Source organism: Passer montanus, unplaced genomic scaffold (assembly GCF_014805655.1).
Source record: "Passer montanus isolate IOZ18808 unplaced genomic scaffold, ASM1480565v1 scaffold3, whole genome shotgun sequence".
NCBI classification, from domain to species: Eukaryota; Metazoa; Chordata; class Aves; order Passeriformes; family Passeridae; genus Passer; species Passer montanus.
In genome coordinates, this window is record NW_024367707.1 from 21427355 (window position 1) to 21441849 (window position 14495).

Consider the following 14495-nt stretch of genomic DNA (forward strand, 5'->3'; position numbering starts at 1 on the left):
AAATATCTGTTTGAGGAGGTGCTTCACATTTCATTTAATTGTTCTGGTCTCTAGGTCAACAACTTTCAGGAGGCAGTTAACAGCAGAAAGCTCTTCAGTAGCTTTGATCCAGCTCTTTCAGTAAAACAGCACCCTCAGAACATAGCATGGGACCCGGGAGATTAAGTCACCCAGCACCTCCTGATCTTTTCTCTGTTCACAAAGCCTGGTAGTGTCCTCTTAGTAATGCTCTTCTGGCAGAGCTAGGAGTTCTGCTAGATATCTCATTTCCTACCCATTGCTGTGACTCACAAATATTTTTAAAATGTTTAAAAAAAGGAGGCCCCTAAGCAAAGAGGATCAGAATTTCTGCAGGCTTGAGCTAGCATATTTGCCAACTGCATGTAAAAGGCTAAATATTTTCCCATTATACCTACAACCAGAAACACTCTGTAGATACACAGATGGCTGGGCCCTTGCAAATTCAGCCAAGGGAGCGTATGCTGGCACTTCGGGGTTTGAAAAGAAGCTGGAATGGGTCCTGTAGTCTGGTATTGGCAGTCAGCAGCAGCATCTGGGTAGTTGGACCTAGGAAAGAGCCAAGTCTGGAAAGGTTATTGCAACATTGGCCTTGCACAAACAGTGTTTCTTGACAGTAAATAGCTCAAACATGTACATGGATTCTTCAGTAGTCAAGAGGAGGCAGGTGAATGCTTTCTCTCTATTTGTCTGTCAACATGTGCAAGCCTAATTAGGAGCTGGGAAGTTTAAATCAAAGAGTTATCTTAGTGTCATTTAGCTATAGAGGCTGCCTGGGATCCAGTGTCTGGTTCTGGGCATCTGGCTGCCAGAATAGGTGGGCTTGGAGTAGAGCAGGTGCAGAAAAAAGTTAATAAAATGTCAGGATAATAGAGAGCTTCTATCTGTGAGGAAATTAAGATGCCATTACTTATTTGGCTTTGCAGATGAAGGCTGAAAGGGGAGATGGAGATCTTCTCTAAATACCTGTGGCAAAAGAAAAAGGCTCCTTCAAGGAAAGTATTACATTAGCACAAAACCAAACAGGTATATACCAGCCATTTAGGGATTTTCTAACCATCAGAGTTACAAAGTTCTGGAATAGCATTTGAATTTGAATAGTTTTCAAAATAAGGCTTTAATCAGCCTGTGAGGGGCTTATATTGAATGTTTGCTTGCACCAAATGGAAATTTGCTCTGATAGTATGTTCCCAAGTTTTATTCTGAAACACCTATATGAAGCTTGAAGATATAAGTGTACCAAAACGTTCCTCAGGATTTCCCTAAGGAGTTCTCACCATATGAGAGAACTGAAAAAGTCCAGGCAATGCATGGAGCTCCTGCAATGAGAAGGGCTGATAGGGGGATGCATCTGATAGTGATAGGTCTTGCAAAACCACAGAGCTGAAGAGCCTTTGTGACTCATCTGACTTTGGACCTGTCCAAGGGACAGCCAAGGCCAGGAAGTGCTGGGACCTTTCTGAGATGCCATGAGACTGGTTATTTTGGACTTGAGTTTCTGATTTGTTGCTGTAACTAGCTCTGCACACACAGAATTTTCACCTAGCTCCCTGGGAAAGCAAGGAAAACACAGCAGTTTGAGGCAGGGAGTTCCTTCCCTAGGAGTGATGGGGTGACCCTGGGGGTCTGTGCCATGCCTGAGAGACAGGTTGTTCCTGACTGAAACCACTTTGGTGGTTTCACTCTGCACCACCTGCCTTGGTAGGAATTACTGCAGACCCACAGGAGGTGGGGGAAAAGCCCACACAAGTAGGTTTTCTATGCACAGCTTTGCTTTTTGAGCTTTGATTAGGAATACTGCTCTGCCACCCTCTCTCCCAATGGTGTCCCTTTTGCTGCCCATGGGGATATTGTCTGCTTCTCTGTTTCTCTTCCTACATCTGGGCTCTTTCTAGCATATGAATGTCAATGGCATTTAATTTATGAATACTGCAGTGCATTTTGTTGTGCTTATTTAAATCAGGCAGAGATCGAGCATTGTACAGTCACATGTAAAGGTGATGGCAGATGAGTGCTCTTTATGTCACGCTGGATTTCTGCTGCGCACTTGCATTTATGTTTGCTAAATTACAGGCAGGAATTTTTTGAATTAATGACAAATATTTCCCAACAGTAGTTACTTAAGTGCCTGCACATGTTAAATTAACCATAATAATCTTGTCATAGTCATGAATTAATAACCTGCGTCTCATTGGGCTTTTAAGAATTGAAGGAAAACATTTGTGGTATATTCAAAGAAGGGAGCCTGGGGATAAAAGGGATCTTTCCAAATGGCTTTACATTCCTGTCCCCACCATCCTATCCCCCTTGCCAAGTAAGCCCCAAAGGCTATACAGGAACCTGAAAATTAGGTTTAGAAGGGGCAGAAAGGAAGAGAGCTCCTCTGCAGAGGGGTGTCTTTTTCAGGTAAAGTAATTTCACTCCTGAAATGTCTTCCTCTCTCCATTGCTGAGAGGGATATGCTGCCAGAGGCAAGTATGCACACAAGAGATTTCTGACAGAGATCTGAAGCAGTGAGGAGTTTAACAAGGAAGATGCTTATTGTGTCAGAGGGGGATGGGAAGAACTTCTGTCCCAGTGGCAGAAAGGAGAAGAGGCTGGGGGCAAGTGGTGATGTGGGAAAAGGGAGACATTTCTCACAGTGTATTCTCCATCTGTGGTCCATGGAACCCCTTCCAGTGGAGACCTGGGGACCAAGATCAAGTTCCCTTTGCCTTCTGAGTTCCACTACCCCACAAGGTGCCAGGGGGAGCTGAGCTGGACCAAGGCACAGGCCTGGAGCTGAGCATTACTTCTGCATGGAGACTTACTCTGGTCCCTGCTCTGGGACTAAGAGCTTGAAAAACATCAGGAGAAGCATGTAACCTCTCTTGTGAGGAGAGGCTGCAGGAGCTGGGCCTATTTAGTCTAGAGAAAAGAGGACTGAGAGGGGATCTTGTTAATGGATATAAATGTCTCAAAGGCAGGTGTCAGGAGGATGGTGCCAGACTCTTTTCAGTGGCGCCCAGTGATGGGATTAGAGCAAAAGCTATAAACTAAAACACAAGAAGTTTTACCTCAACATGAAGAACTTCTTTATGTGAGGATGACAGTGCAGTGGAACTGGTTACCCGGGCAGGCTGTTTAATTTCTCTCTCTGGAGACATTCAAAAACCCACCTGGACATGTTCCTATGTCATCTGCTCTAGGTGCCCCTACCTTGGCAGGGGGCTTGGGCCTGATGATCTCCAGGGCTCCCTTCCAACCCTAACAATTCTGTGATTCTGTGCTATGCTTTCTACTTCCCAGTCCGAAGGAATGAGTGGGCTTGTGCAGGTGGCACACTAGAGACTTGCCTCTGGATTTCTGACAAGGTGGCAGTAAAAACTATTAGGCTGCATTCAGGGTTTTGACTTTCAAAAGTCTGCAAGTCTGAAGCAGCAGCTGGAGGTGATACATACAGAATGGCTCACCAGAGGTTATATTTGCTGAGATTATTGCTGCAGGGAAGGAGTGAACAAGAAAACAAGAATCTGAGCTAGTGGCAGTTATTTCCATTTGCTCATATCTTTGCTTTGGAGCACAGTGTGGTTTGGAGCATGGACCTGCAAGTAAATGAGATAAGAGCTACAGAAAAATATTTCCTCTCTTTCAGATATAAAGAACAATTAAAGTCCTGAATAGATAGTAAGAATGAAAAGTTTGCAAGTTCATGTCATGAAGGGAGGAAATGGCAGATGATTATGGCTCTTACATTGGTGAAATCCTGACTGTTTTTCTTGTAGACTGTGGAGAAAGGTTCCAAATAAAGATGAAAAGACTCAGCCATTATGTTTATTGTGACATGGACAGAAAGCAAGCTTCCAGTCTTTTTGTGTAGGAAATTATTTGGATTATGAAGTCCAACTTAACTGGACTTCTACCTGAAACCTCTGAGGAAGTAATGGATTATGGTAACCTTGTGTTAAAAATCTCGTGCTCTTTCTTCTAGAAGTGATCTGAATGTTACTGTGTGGAGGAAAGATAAAGGAGCCCGTGGCTCATCTGTCTCCCATCAGGGCTCAAGAAAATAATTATAATTTGAAGGCTGAGAGGGCCTAAATTAGGAAGGGTCAAAAGAGGCTAAATAAGGTCCTTCCCAAATGAAATCTGCCGCATGTACTATCTCAGAGCAAGCCTCGTACAACAGTTAAACAAGAGGCTGTTCAGCTTGCATTTGACCTGTGGGGTTTAATGCAACAGGAATGTGGAATGTGTTTACAAGGTAGCAGTTATTGCTGAAATATGTGAGTGCTGTTGCCTGGGGAAATTTCAGAGGATTGTGACTGTGCTGACAGTGGCTGTACGTCTGGGACGGACTGTGTGGAAGCTGGGGGGGAAACTGGCCCCAGAGTCTGCGATCTACAGAGGGAATGCAGGGCATGATGCTCCCCTTCCCCACCACGTCCCGCTGCCATCCCGTGCCTTCAGCTGGATCTCACTCCATTCTTGCTGCTCCTTCGTGCTAGGATGACCCGGGAGTGTGACCTGGTCCTTGTGCTGGAGACATGGCTTCTTGTTACCCCTGCATCCGAGGGGACTCCAGGTTAGCACACGGCTGCAGCCGGTTCAGCAGAGAGGTCTGGGCTGGAATGAGGTAGAGCTGAGGACTGAGAGCCCCTGACGGCACCTGTCATGAGCAGGTCCTGGAAATTGGCCTGCTTATGTTCTGCCTAGTCTCAGCTGGTAGGCTGGTGTTTCTCTGCCTGGAAGGACTCAGGCTTTTCCTAGAAATATATATTTCGTTCTCTTTGCATTTCCAACTTTGGGTTTTTTCTCTCTATTTTAAATGTCCAATATTAAGACTATTCTGCACATGGTTCATGGATTATTTCAATAATTTCTTCATTCTTCCAGCACAAAAATTCCCAAGGAATCTGGTAAAACCCAGCTTAGTCTCTTTATTTCATTCACTTTCCTTCTTACTTAAGTTTGCCTAATTTTCATTGCACTAATGGCAAAATATTTGGAAGTAGGCCTAGGATATAACTATATTCTGTATTCAGTTGAACCCAACATTTGAAAGATTTGTCATTTACTTTTAAAGAAACTTCATAAAACTGTTGAAATTACACTGTTGACTATACCACGCATTATGGACCTGTGAAAATTGGGCCAAATTCAGCTCTAGATGTTAGCAGTTGATCTCCTTGTCTGGTTAACTTGGCCCATTGAGTATCCTTCAGAATAGCAGATAAAGCTGAACAAGGATCTCATTCCAGATACTGCTAAACACTTTCTGCATCTTAAACTGCCATTAACCTCTGCACTGTACAAGAACACCCTTACATTAGGCTAATTGATGGGGCAGGAGGTGTCAGTGAGCCATTGCTCAGGGCTTGCTGTGCTTGCAGGGGAGGCTTACTCTTTCTTCACCACAAAAGCAATGTGTGTGTGTGTGTATGCAGGTGAATAGACAATTTATTGTATTCATGGTTCCAAGAAAACAAGGAAGAATCAATGAAAGCCCTGTTATATTTCCATGAATTTGAAGGCACTGAGACCTTATAACGCTGTTGATATTTCTACTCATTCTGAATACCAAAAGACCTGGTATAATTATTTTTGTGAAATAGCTTCAGGAATGTTCTCAGTGCTGAATTTAACAGTAATTGCAATTGCAATATGTAGAATCAAATGTAATTTTGTTCTAACTAAAGAAAGGCCTTTTACTTTATTTTCTCTTTTGCTTTTCAGGGAGAGGCACAGTGAATTTTTAATACTTCACTGACACTTGACTCTGAGTTTGTTAGCCTGCTATTGTTAAAATGTATGACCTTCCTCAGAACATAATTAGCAAAATATTCTATGTGAACACTTAATATTATTTAAGTCAAAAATACAGATTGTGCTTCTATCAGTAATAATGGCTGGTACAAACCTAAAAGTCTGGTAGTGTACTGAGCTGTTTGTGCTCATAAATATAGCAGAGGATCTCTGGTAGTCAGCTAGCTAGGGGAGATCTTATGTCTTTGTATAAAACAGCTATGCCTTTATTATCCCTAAATGCTGAGGAAGAAGGAGAGCCAATGTGGCTTTTTTACTTTAACAGTTCTCTTTGTAATCATGCTTTCCATGTTGGTGGAATAAATCTCCTGGCCCCTCTATTAAATTGCAAAAGTAAAAAGCCGAAAACAAGAAAGAAGGAAAGGATTACTGCATAGGAATAAGACATTTCACATGAGTTTGCTTTATTCTTTTGCCCATGCAGACTCCTCCCCGCACCCCCCTTTCTGTAATTCTTTTATGTGGTTGTTTGCTTTGCTTTGGTTTTGGTTTGTTGGGGTTTTTTGTTTGTTTAAAGAAAACATGCAAGTCAAGCTAAGGCTTTTCCTGTGAACAAGTGTGACCTTTGTGAAGGTGCATACCCTCAAGTTAATGGGTTCTATCAGGGAAGAAAGTTCCCTTCACCCTTCTGGAACAGCTAACTCCTGCACTATCCAGGACACCAGACTGGGCAGTCCTACTAATGCCTTTTTTGTTTGTGTGTTCTGTTGCAATGCACTGTTTTAAAAAATAAAAACCTCACTCCTAAGCTGCTTAGGAGGAAAGTTTATTTTATGGAGTGCTTCTCACCTCTCCAGAAATTCTGAGGGAAGGAAGGTCTATTAATTCTTGGGGGGAAAAAAGAGGTAGAAAATGAAGTTTTTTATCTCTCCCTCCCATCTCTTGGAGATGCACTGTGCTTGTAATAGAGAAAGGATTGTGCTCGTGGCAGGGACATGGCAGAAGGGCTGATGAGGATCTGATCAGAATCTGCACAGCCTTTGGAATAGCAGGGTCAGATGCTGATGGGCTGGTTAGGCAAAGGAAAATACACACTGCTCAACAGCAGTGGAAGGCTGAAAATGACGGAATGCCCAGAAAACCCTTCAAGGACTGGGAAGAGTTCTCTGTTGTGGCCCATAAAGCCTCACCTGCTATTCATGGGAGGCCTTGCCCTGTTTGCAGAAAGGCTTGAGCTTGAAGCCCAGGCAGCAAACTCTATGCTATCTCTCCTGTCCAGTCTTCCTTCTAGCAGGTGTTTTATTACCTGACATGCCTTGATGCCTCTTCTCAGTGATCACAGGGATGTCCAGCACCACCTTATGTTTACATTGCGTGCAACAGGAATTTGAGTGATAGATGCAAGTACTGCAAAGGCAAGGGTGTCAATAGTTACATATTGCTGGTTCTTGTGGCACAGCTTGGTATTCTTCCACCTCCACCCATGCTGAGGGTGGAAGAATAACAAACTCTGATGCAAAGAACAGCATTGGAAGAGATACGTGCTGGTGCAACTGACTTTTATTAGTTATTTCTGAGAGAAAGGGCACATGACTCACAGCTAGCTCTCTTCATTATGACAGGATTAGAAGATCCTGAACTGGCAGAGTTTTAAAAGAGAAGGACATTGACTTTATGTTCAGGATGTGTGTTCTCACCTGGATGCTGGCCTAGGACCCGTGCAGCCATGGAGAGGATGCTGGCAGCAAAGACACTTGAGCCAGCCTTGCTCTGAGCACAAGGAGTGGCTCAGAGGCTCTCACCACACTAACGTGATTGTGCAATATGCAGATTATCTTTTAACATAAGAGTATGCTACAAACATTGCATTTGCTGGAGATAAATGTTAGCCACAAGCAAGGAAACAAAATTTTTATTAACCAATAATGCAGATAAGATGGGTAACGTGTACCAGCTTCAGTGAGAGATAGATGAAAATGGATAGCAAACTATCATTCAGGCAGCCAACCATTTGTGCAAATACCACGTTTTGTTGATGTTCTCATGGACATCAGTGTAAAGTGCTAACAGCAAAGAACACATGAAGTCATAGACTTTGCAAAGCAATATTTTTGTTTACTGATACACAGCATTTGAACAAAATGGAAGGAGCTGATTGTCTGCCCAATTTTGAAAACAGAAGGCAAAGTTGTATACAAAAAGAGAAAGGGTGGTTTTTATTCCCTAGTTTGGCATGAAGTTTATTTTTGATATTTTATTTAGACTTGGTAGTACAGACCAGTGCAGAAAATGTCTCAGAAAATGTCTTCTCTGAGTTAAATTATTTTTAATAGTTTGCAAATGATGAGGACACAGCTAGAATATGTACAGATACTGTGGAGATGCTGACACATGGTAGAAAGGCAAAATGACCATTCAGTCCCAGTGCTGGCACTCTGGATAAAGCTTCTAGGATGGCATGTGTATGTAAGCATGCACTCAGGTGCATCTGTTCACTTCATTTAAAAATTGGAGGCCAAATAAAAAATGAAAAGTGAAACTCCTTTGACCTAAAGAGAGGTCTGAAGCAGGAAAATGTATGGCTTTGGAAATGGTGTTGCAGTTGTTATGAAATTCTGCTGTCCTTTTTATGAGTTTTTTGGATGTGTTTATACAGACTAATGAGATTTCCAGAGACCTGCTCCTCACTCATGTGGACCTCCTAATACTTGGGCTCACATGTGCTGTGCTAGCTCAGGGGGAGCACTTCCCTATGCTTTTTAGACCTCTTAGAAAGAAAAGCTCACAATGATGGCTGCCCTTAGGAAATGATTTTATATTTGGACATACTGTGAGAGATTTAGTTTTGTCTAGGCTCAAGCATTATCGCTTGAGAGCACTGAAAGTTGTTTGAGAATTTGAAGAGGGGACAGTGATCTCTGTTAGCAGGAGGAGGTCAGGGCAGAGAGGTATGTTGAACAGCAAGGATTTTTGAGCTGTGTGAATACCTGCCTGCTGTCCTACACTTCCTTCTGCCACACCCTGCACAACATTTTCAGCACAAGGTCTCCCCTGGCTGCAGAGATAAAGCTTTGCATGGGAGGCAGGTGATCACAACACACTTTTGAACTTGTGCTATGCCAAGGCATGGCACCCTGGGGCAGTGTCCAGGTGGTGCTCTTGCTGATGCACATGCCAGAGCTGGAGTGCCTGCAGGGTTGTGAAAGCACTGCTGATGTGCCTGGGATGGCAGAGGACCATGGCAGGCACTCTGGGCTTGCTCCCTCTGGAAACTGTGCACTGTCCCATTTCTGCAGTCCAAGGGACAGGAGAAGAGGCTGTGTGGCCTCTGGATGGTGCCTTCATTTCAGGTCTGAGTCCTCAGAGAGGGGGAGGATGAAAATTGGCTGCCTCAGTCTTTGCTCCTGGCACTTAGGATGGTTTTGCGTTGGTTACCCTCTCAGCTAGAGGAGTATCACTAAGTATTTGGGTTTCTTTATATCCCCAGAATCCCTGCTTTATTTTCTTCTCTTTTGTCCCCCACCAAATCTTCAAGGCTGTCTAATACCAGTAGGAATGTTAGTGTATATTGTGATGTCCTGAGAAAAGGGCAGCTCTTTGTCTCATGTGAAATAATTTCCCTAAATTCAGATTTTTTAACTCCTCGTGTTTCTACTAGAAAAGGGATATTCGTATACAAAAGAGAAGTGAAAGATGTAAATTGCTGTTCATTTTTTGGATACACACTTTTCAGTGTACTGGCATTTGAAAGGGATAAGAAGGGAAAAAAAACTGGTTGTGCTGCTATATTCCATCTCTATTCTGTGCAGTGGCATGGTCTCAGATGTATTTCTTGTATCTCAGCTTATCTAGAAAGAACTTAGGAAGGAAGAAGGAAAGTGAAAAAAGTCTCTGCTGGGAAAAGTCCGATATAGCAAAAATACTGTTATAAACAGGTAATATTTAGCAATTTGTCATCAGACATTATATTTGGCTTATAAAAGCTCATAATGAATTGATAAACCAAGTACCTCTAGTAGTCCACTGTGAAAAGAACCACACATAAAATGTGGGAAAATAAAAGAGGAAAAGGGTGTGCCTGCCAGCAGTGTGGTAAATCTTACTCTTGCTAACTAGGGAGAATCAATGCAGGTTGCTTCTCTAGGATGAAAATCCTGCTGAGTTTTAAGATCACAGGATGATTTAATTAAGTGATGGACTTCAGTAAATCCTTGGGGAAACTGGAAATGAGAAAGCTCAGCAGCCAAGCCTCTAGATCCAAGCATAAGTGCACAATGAATGCCACCCATCCCAGTGGGTGCCAAATTCAAAGCTGCTGGATTTTGTCAGTATTTCATTGCACAGCTCTTAAGCTTGTAGACCATTGTAGATTTTAAACAATGCTTTGAGGGTGAAAAAATTTGGCTCCAGAGCAAAAACTGCAATCTCTGTTTACATCAGGGAAATGACAAGCAGTTACAGTCATATCAAGGGTAAACTCTGGATTTTTTGGTTTATCTTCTTACGTATCATGTTTTAATAAAATCTTTCCTATGATGAAAGTATTAATACTGGAGGTCTTGTTGCAGATGTTGAGGAATAGGCTTGAAAGATTGAAAATATGCCTAAAGATACCATTAAAATACATTATACTGAAAGAAAAAGGGAAGATACAGATAGTATGGTTCTCTGAGTTTATATATTTGGGAAAAAAATAGGATTATCTCCTGGTGGTGGAAACCAGTGTTTTCACCAGGTTGAAATGCTGAAGCATTTACCAGCTTCCCCCATGTTAATAAAAACAACACAGTAAATTTTAAGGTAGAAATGAATGTGATTGAGACACTAAGTCAGGCAGTGCTTGGCTTGCAGTGTCACAGAGGGATCTCTGGCAGCTGCTGGATGCTCAGCAAGGACCAGTATTTCTGCACACTGTCTTGGGATATTGCTCCAACGCAAACCATCACTTGGCAAAGTGCTCAAGTAAGTGGCTAAGTGTCAGCTTCAGCATTTGCTCAAAACCAGGGCTTGCTAAAAACGAATCTTTTGACTTCTGAGCATTTTTCTGAAAATTTGAACACCAGCACACTGCCCAGAAGCATTTTGTAAGCTCTTCCAATCCTCTCTGCTGCCTGTTGATTCACCCCAACCCCGTGCCCTTCTCAGGTTAAGGAAGCATGTGTCCATTCATCCCTTGATGCAAACAAATCTCCCTTTGTTAACAGAAGGCACAAAACTCTTCCTGCGTCCTTGGTATGGGGCGGGTGGCTGCACCTCGCTGCCCTTGTCATGGTGTATGTTTGCACAACACCATAGTCACTGCTGCAAGGGCTGCTGTCACTTCCTCCTCTGCGTCAGCCACCACTGGCCTGGGACAGTCACACCAAGCCTTGGGTTTGGGCTGGAAACTTGTCTTTTGAACTGAAAACCAAATCCTTAAAATGGCATGATGAGTTGAGAGGCAATTTTTATTAAAAGCCTTACAGTCACCTCCCTGCAAACCCAATATTGCTTACCTGACCCACACTTACAGGATTTATTTACCATAATTTAAAATAACCATTTCCTTGCTGAGGGTAAAGGAGTCTCTGGGCTCCTGCACAGGAGGTTCAGGCCACTGGTGTTTGTGCCTGGTGTCTCCTGCATGCAGGTGCCTGTGACCCACACCTTGGGTTGCTTTCTGCTTCACTCCAAAATTATCTCACCTGCACAACCTTCCTCCCTGCGCACAGCCAGGGTCTCTTGGGCAGCTCTCCCACAGCAAAGCAGCCAAGTTTTTCCTCAGGTGACACTGAGCTGTCTAGGGATGACTGGCAGCAGTGGTGGGACCTGGTGTTATGGAAATTGCGCATGCCTGTCACAATCACTGGGTTCAATTATGTTTCTGCTCAATCACTAAGCTGAAAGACAAATTCTACTCTAAAAGTATTTTAAAAGTACTTTTTATTAATAGCATTACAGCCTGAGTTGGATGTCTCTCAGGAAGGTCCTTAAACAAAGAAATCCCTGGATAAAGCAGTACATGGAAAAACAGTATCTCTCAAACAATCTTAGTGTGTTTTGCTGGCAAGTAACAAATAATTTATATACTGGACAAATTTAGAACCCCCAGGTCATATAAAATCTTTCTGATTTTATCACTCTGACATGTGATCCTTAAAATACTTGCAGATGTCAGAGGCATCTGGGTCCACAAATACACTTGCTACTACATTTTATTATAATAAATAATAATAAAATATTATTAAGATTCTGGAGAGTCATTCTCCTGTACCTCAACAGTGTCCTTTACAATCTTTTCTAGTAGTGACTGTATGTTACTCTGGTCTCTGCTACATTCCTGTACTTTAGTTCAATTTACTCGTCTGTTCACAAGCTCTAATCAAACTTTGGCAATTCTCTCTCTGATTATAACAATCCCAACCAGAATCAATGTGAGGCCAGACAGCTCAACTTCCCCTTGCCAGTAGGTCAGCTCCATATGTTGTTTTTAATTGTTTTATCTTGCTCTTATGAATGGAACAACTCCTTCAGCAGCAGGTCAGCATTGGCCCAGGATGGGTCATATCCAGAACAAATAATATTAAAAAATGAGGCACATTGACCTGCATCTTGCCTTAACATAGGAATTTGATTTCCCTACATAACCAAATCCCCAGGATTCCAGGGGTGATGGAATATGAGGACTACATACACGTGCAGTGGCCAAGCACCTCCTTCCTTCTCACAAGCCAGGGCTCCAGCCCTATACTCTTGCAAGAGATACAATAGTGCTTCCTCTGGGTAAGACACACCTTCTTAAATAATGTGTGGAAATAGCAAAAACGTGGTGGGCCTGAAGAATTGCTGCATGAGGAAAGAAAGGGAGTCAGGATCTTGCTTCAAAATGCTCGACTGGCAAGAAGAGGGCCCATTCAAGGTTCAGTGTCCTTCTGTTTCCTCTAAGTGAGGAGATTTATGCTGCACCCTGGTCACATATTAGTGTCCCTCAATGTTTGAAGCATCCAGGGGAAACACTCTTTGTGACCTCAGATGTCACAAAATAAATCACACTAATCTTTGCATGCATTATGGGCAGAGCTAACTTTTCTCTTTTTTTTAAATTGGTTTTATTCTCTAGAAATTTGGCTGCCAAGGTTTGGGACAGGAACATAATTCTGGTTTGTCAGGAATATAATATACTCTCTGACTGATTTTTGCCAGAGGGAACATGTTTATACTTGCCTGCATGTTTCCAACAAACATTGTCACTGTGTGGGGGTTTATCCCCCAGTGGCTTTGCTATTGAGAACTAGTGAAGTATGGCATACAAACATTTGGATAAAAAATAATATCTCCTCACCTGAGTGCAGCTGAATGCAGCAGCCTGATGCCAATGAACCACAGTTGGGGATGTGAGTTATGTCATCCACAATTTATGCAGAGACAGTAGAATCCCGCTTCTGGATGTGTGTAGCTTATAGATGCTACAGGGCATGCATATAACAGCTGAAGCTTTAAAGATATTGATTTACATTCCTGCCATTGCTGCTGCAACGTGACAGCAGGAATCTGAGACACCCTGTTTAACAATTGACTAGGTATGCCACAGCCCACAATACATATTTATCTGTCACCTCCCAGTGGACATTTGCTTTAAAAATAAAGGTATCCTAGATCACAGAATTGTTTGTGCTGAAATGGACTTTAAAGAACACCTAGTTCCAACCTCCCTGCCACAGGCAGGAACATCTTCTACGAGACTGGGTTGCTCAAAGTCTCATCCAGCCTGACCTTGAACACTTCCAGGGGTGGGGTATCCACAGCTTCTCTGGGCAACTGTTCCAGTGCCTCACCACCCTCATCAATTTTTTTTTCCTAGGGTAAGTTCCTTATTAATTCTCCATACTTCAGGCAGGTGCCCTTGACCAAAAGTTGCTCACCCTCATGTTTGTGGTAATTCTGATTTGGTACCCGGTGGGTGGTGGCAGGGGGTGTTTCACACCCAAGCTGAGGGTCTGTCTGGTGCAGCAGCCCTGGAGCTGCCAGCCAGCAGAGGTGCCTTTGCTATGGCTGTCCTGCAGCCCTGCGCTGTGGCCCAGCCCAGGTGGCTGCAGATGGCTCAGGTGATGTGTTGTTCTGTTTTAGATTTGAGTAATAAAGGTTTGATTTCCATTTCACTAGCTTGTTGGATTTACAAACCTTATTTCTTAAGTCTCCTGGTACTTCAGTGGATCAAAACAGCCACAGTCTACTCACCCTCCCATGCAGGTTGTGGCATGAGCATCTGTCACCAATACAGCCCAAAGAGTGACTCTGCAGCATTTAACTCACTATCCAATCAATGGCATCCATGACTTTCTTCTCCCTTAACCATGAAATTATGGCTCTCCAGATGAAAAAAAGATAGCACAAACAGACTACTGCACCAGAAATATAATTTAAATTACAAATAAATTGTCTTCAGGCTTTGGAGATGTACCATTCTGCAATTATTTTTTAGTTTAGAAACCTTAATAAGCAAAGTAATATGTTGGTTCTGAAAAGTAAAGAAGAGAGAAGAAAATAAGAAAATCAGTTGTTTTATTTTTACTTGTATTTTCTGTTACTACAGTGGTTTTATTTTTACTTGTATTTCTGTTACTAATTCTCCCTAACTCTGTTATCTATACAAAAAGAAAGGAATGGAAAGAATCTCTACCTTTTCCCAAGTTTCTTTAGAAAGAAGAAAAAACACAACCTGCAGAATACTTAGAATTGGACATAAATAAGAG

General features: G+C 42.6%; 1 protein-coding gene across 5 annotated transcripts in view; it reads left to right on the forward strand.

Moving 5' to 3' along the window:
* CRACDL (CRACD like) overlaps positions 1–14495 on the forward strand; it is a 62650-nt gene that overhangs the window by 22475 nt on the left and 25680 nt on the right. The gene's annotated exons all lie outside the window — the stretch shown is intronic.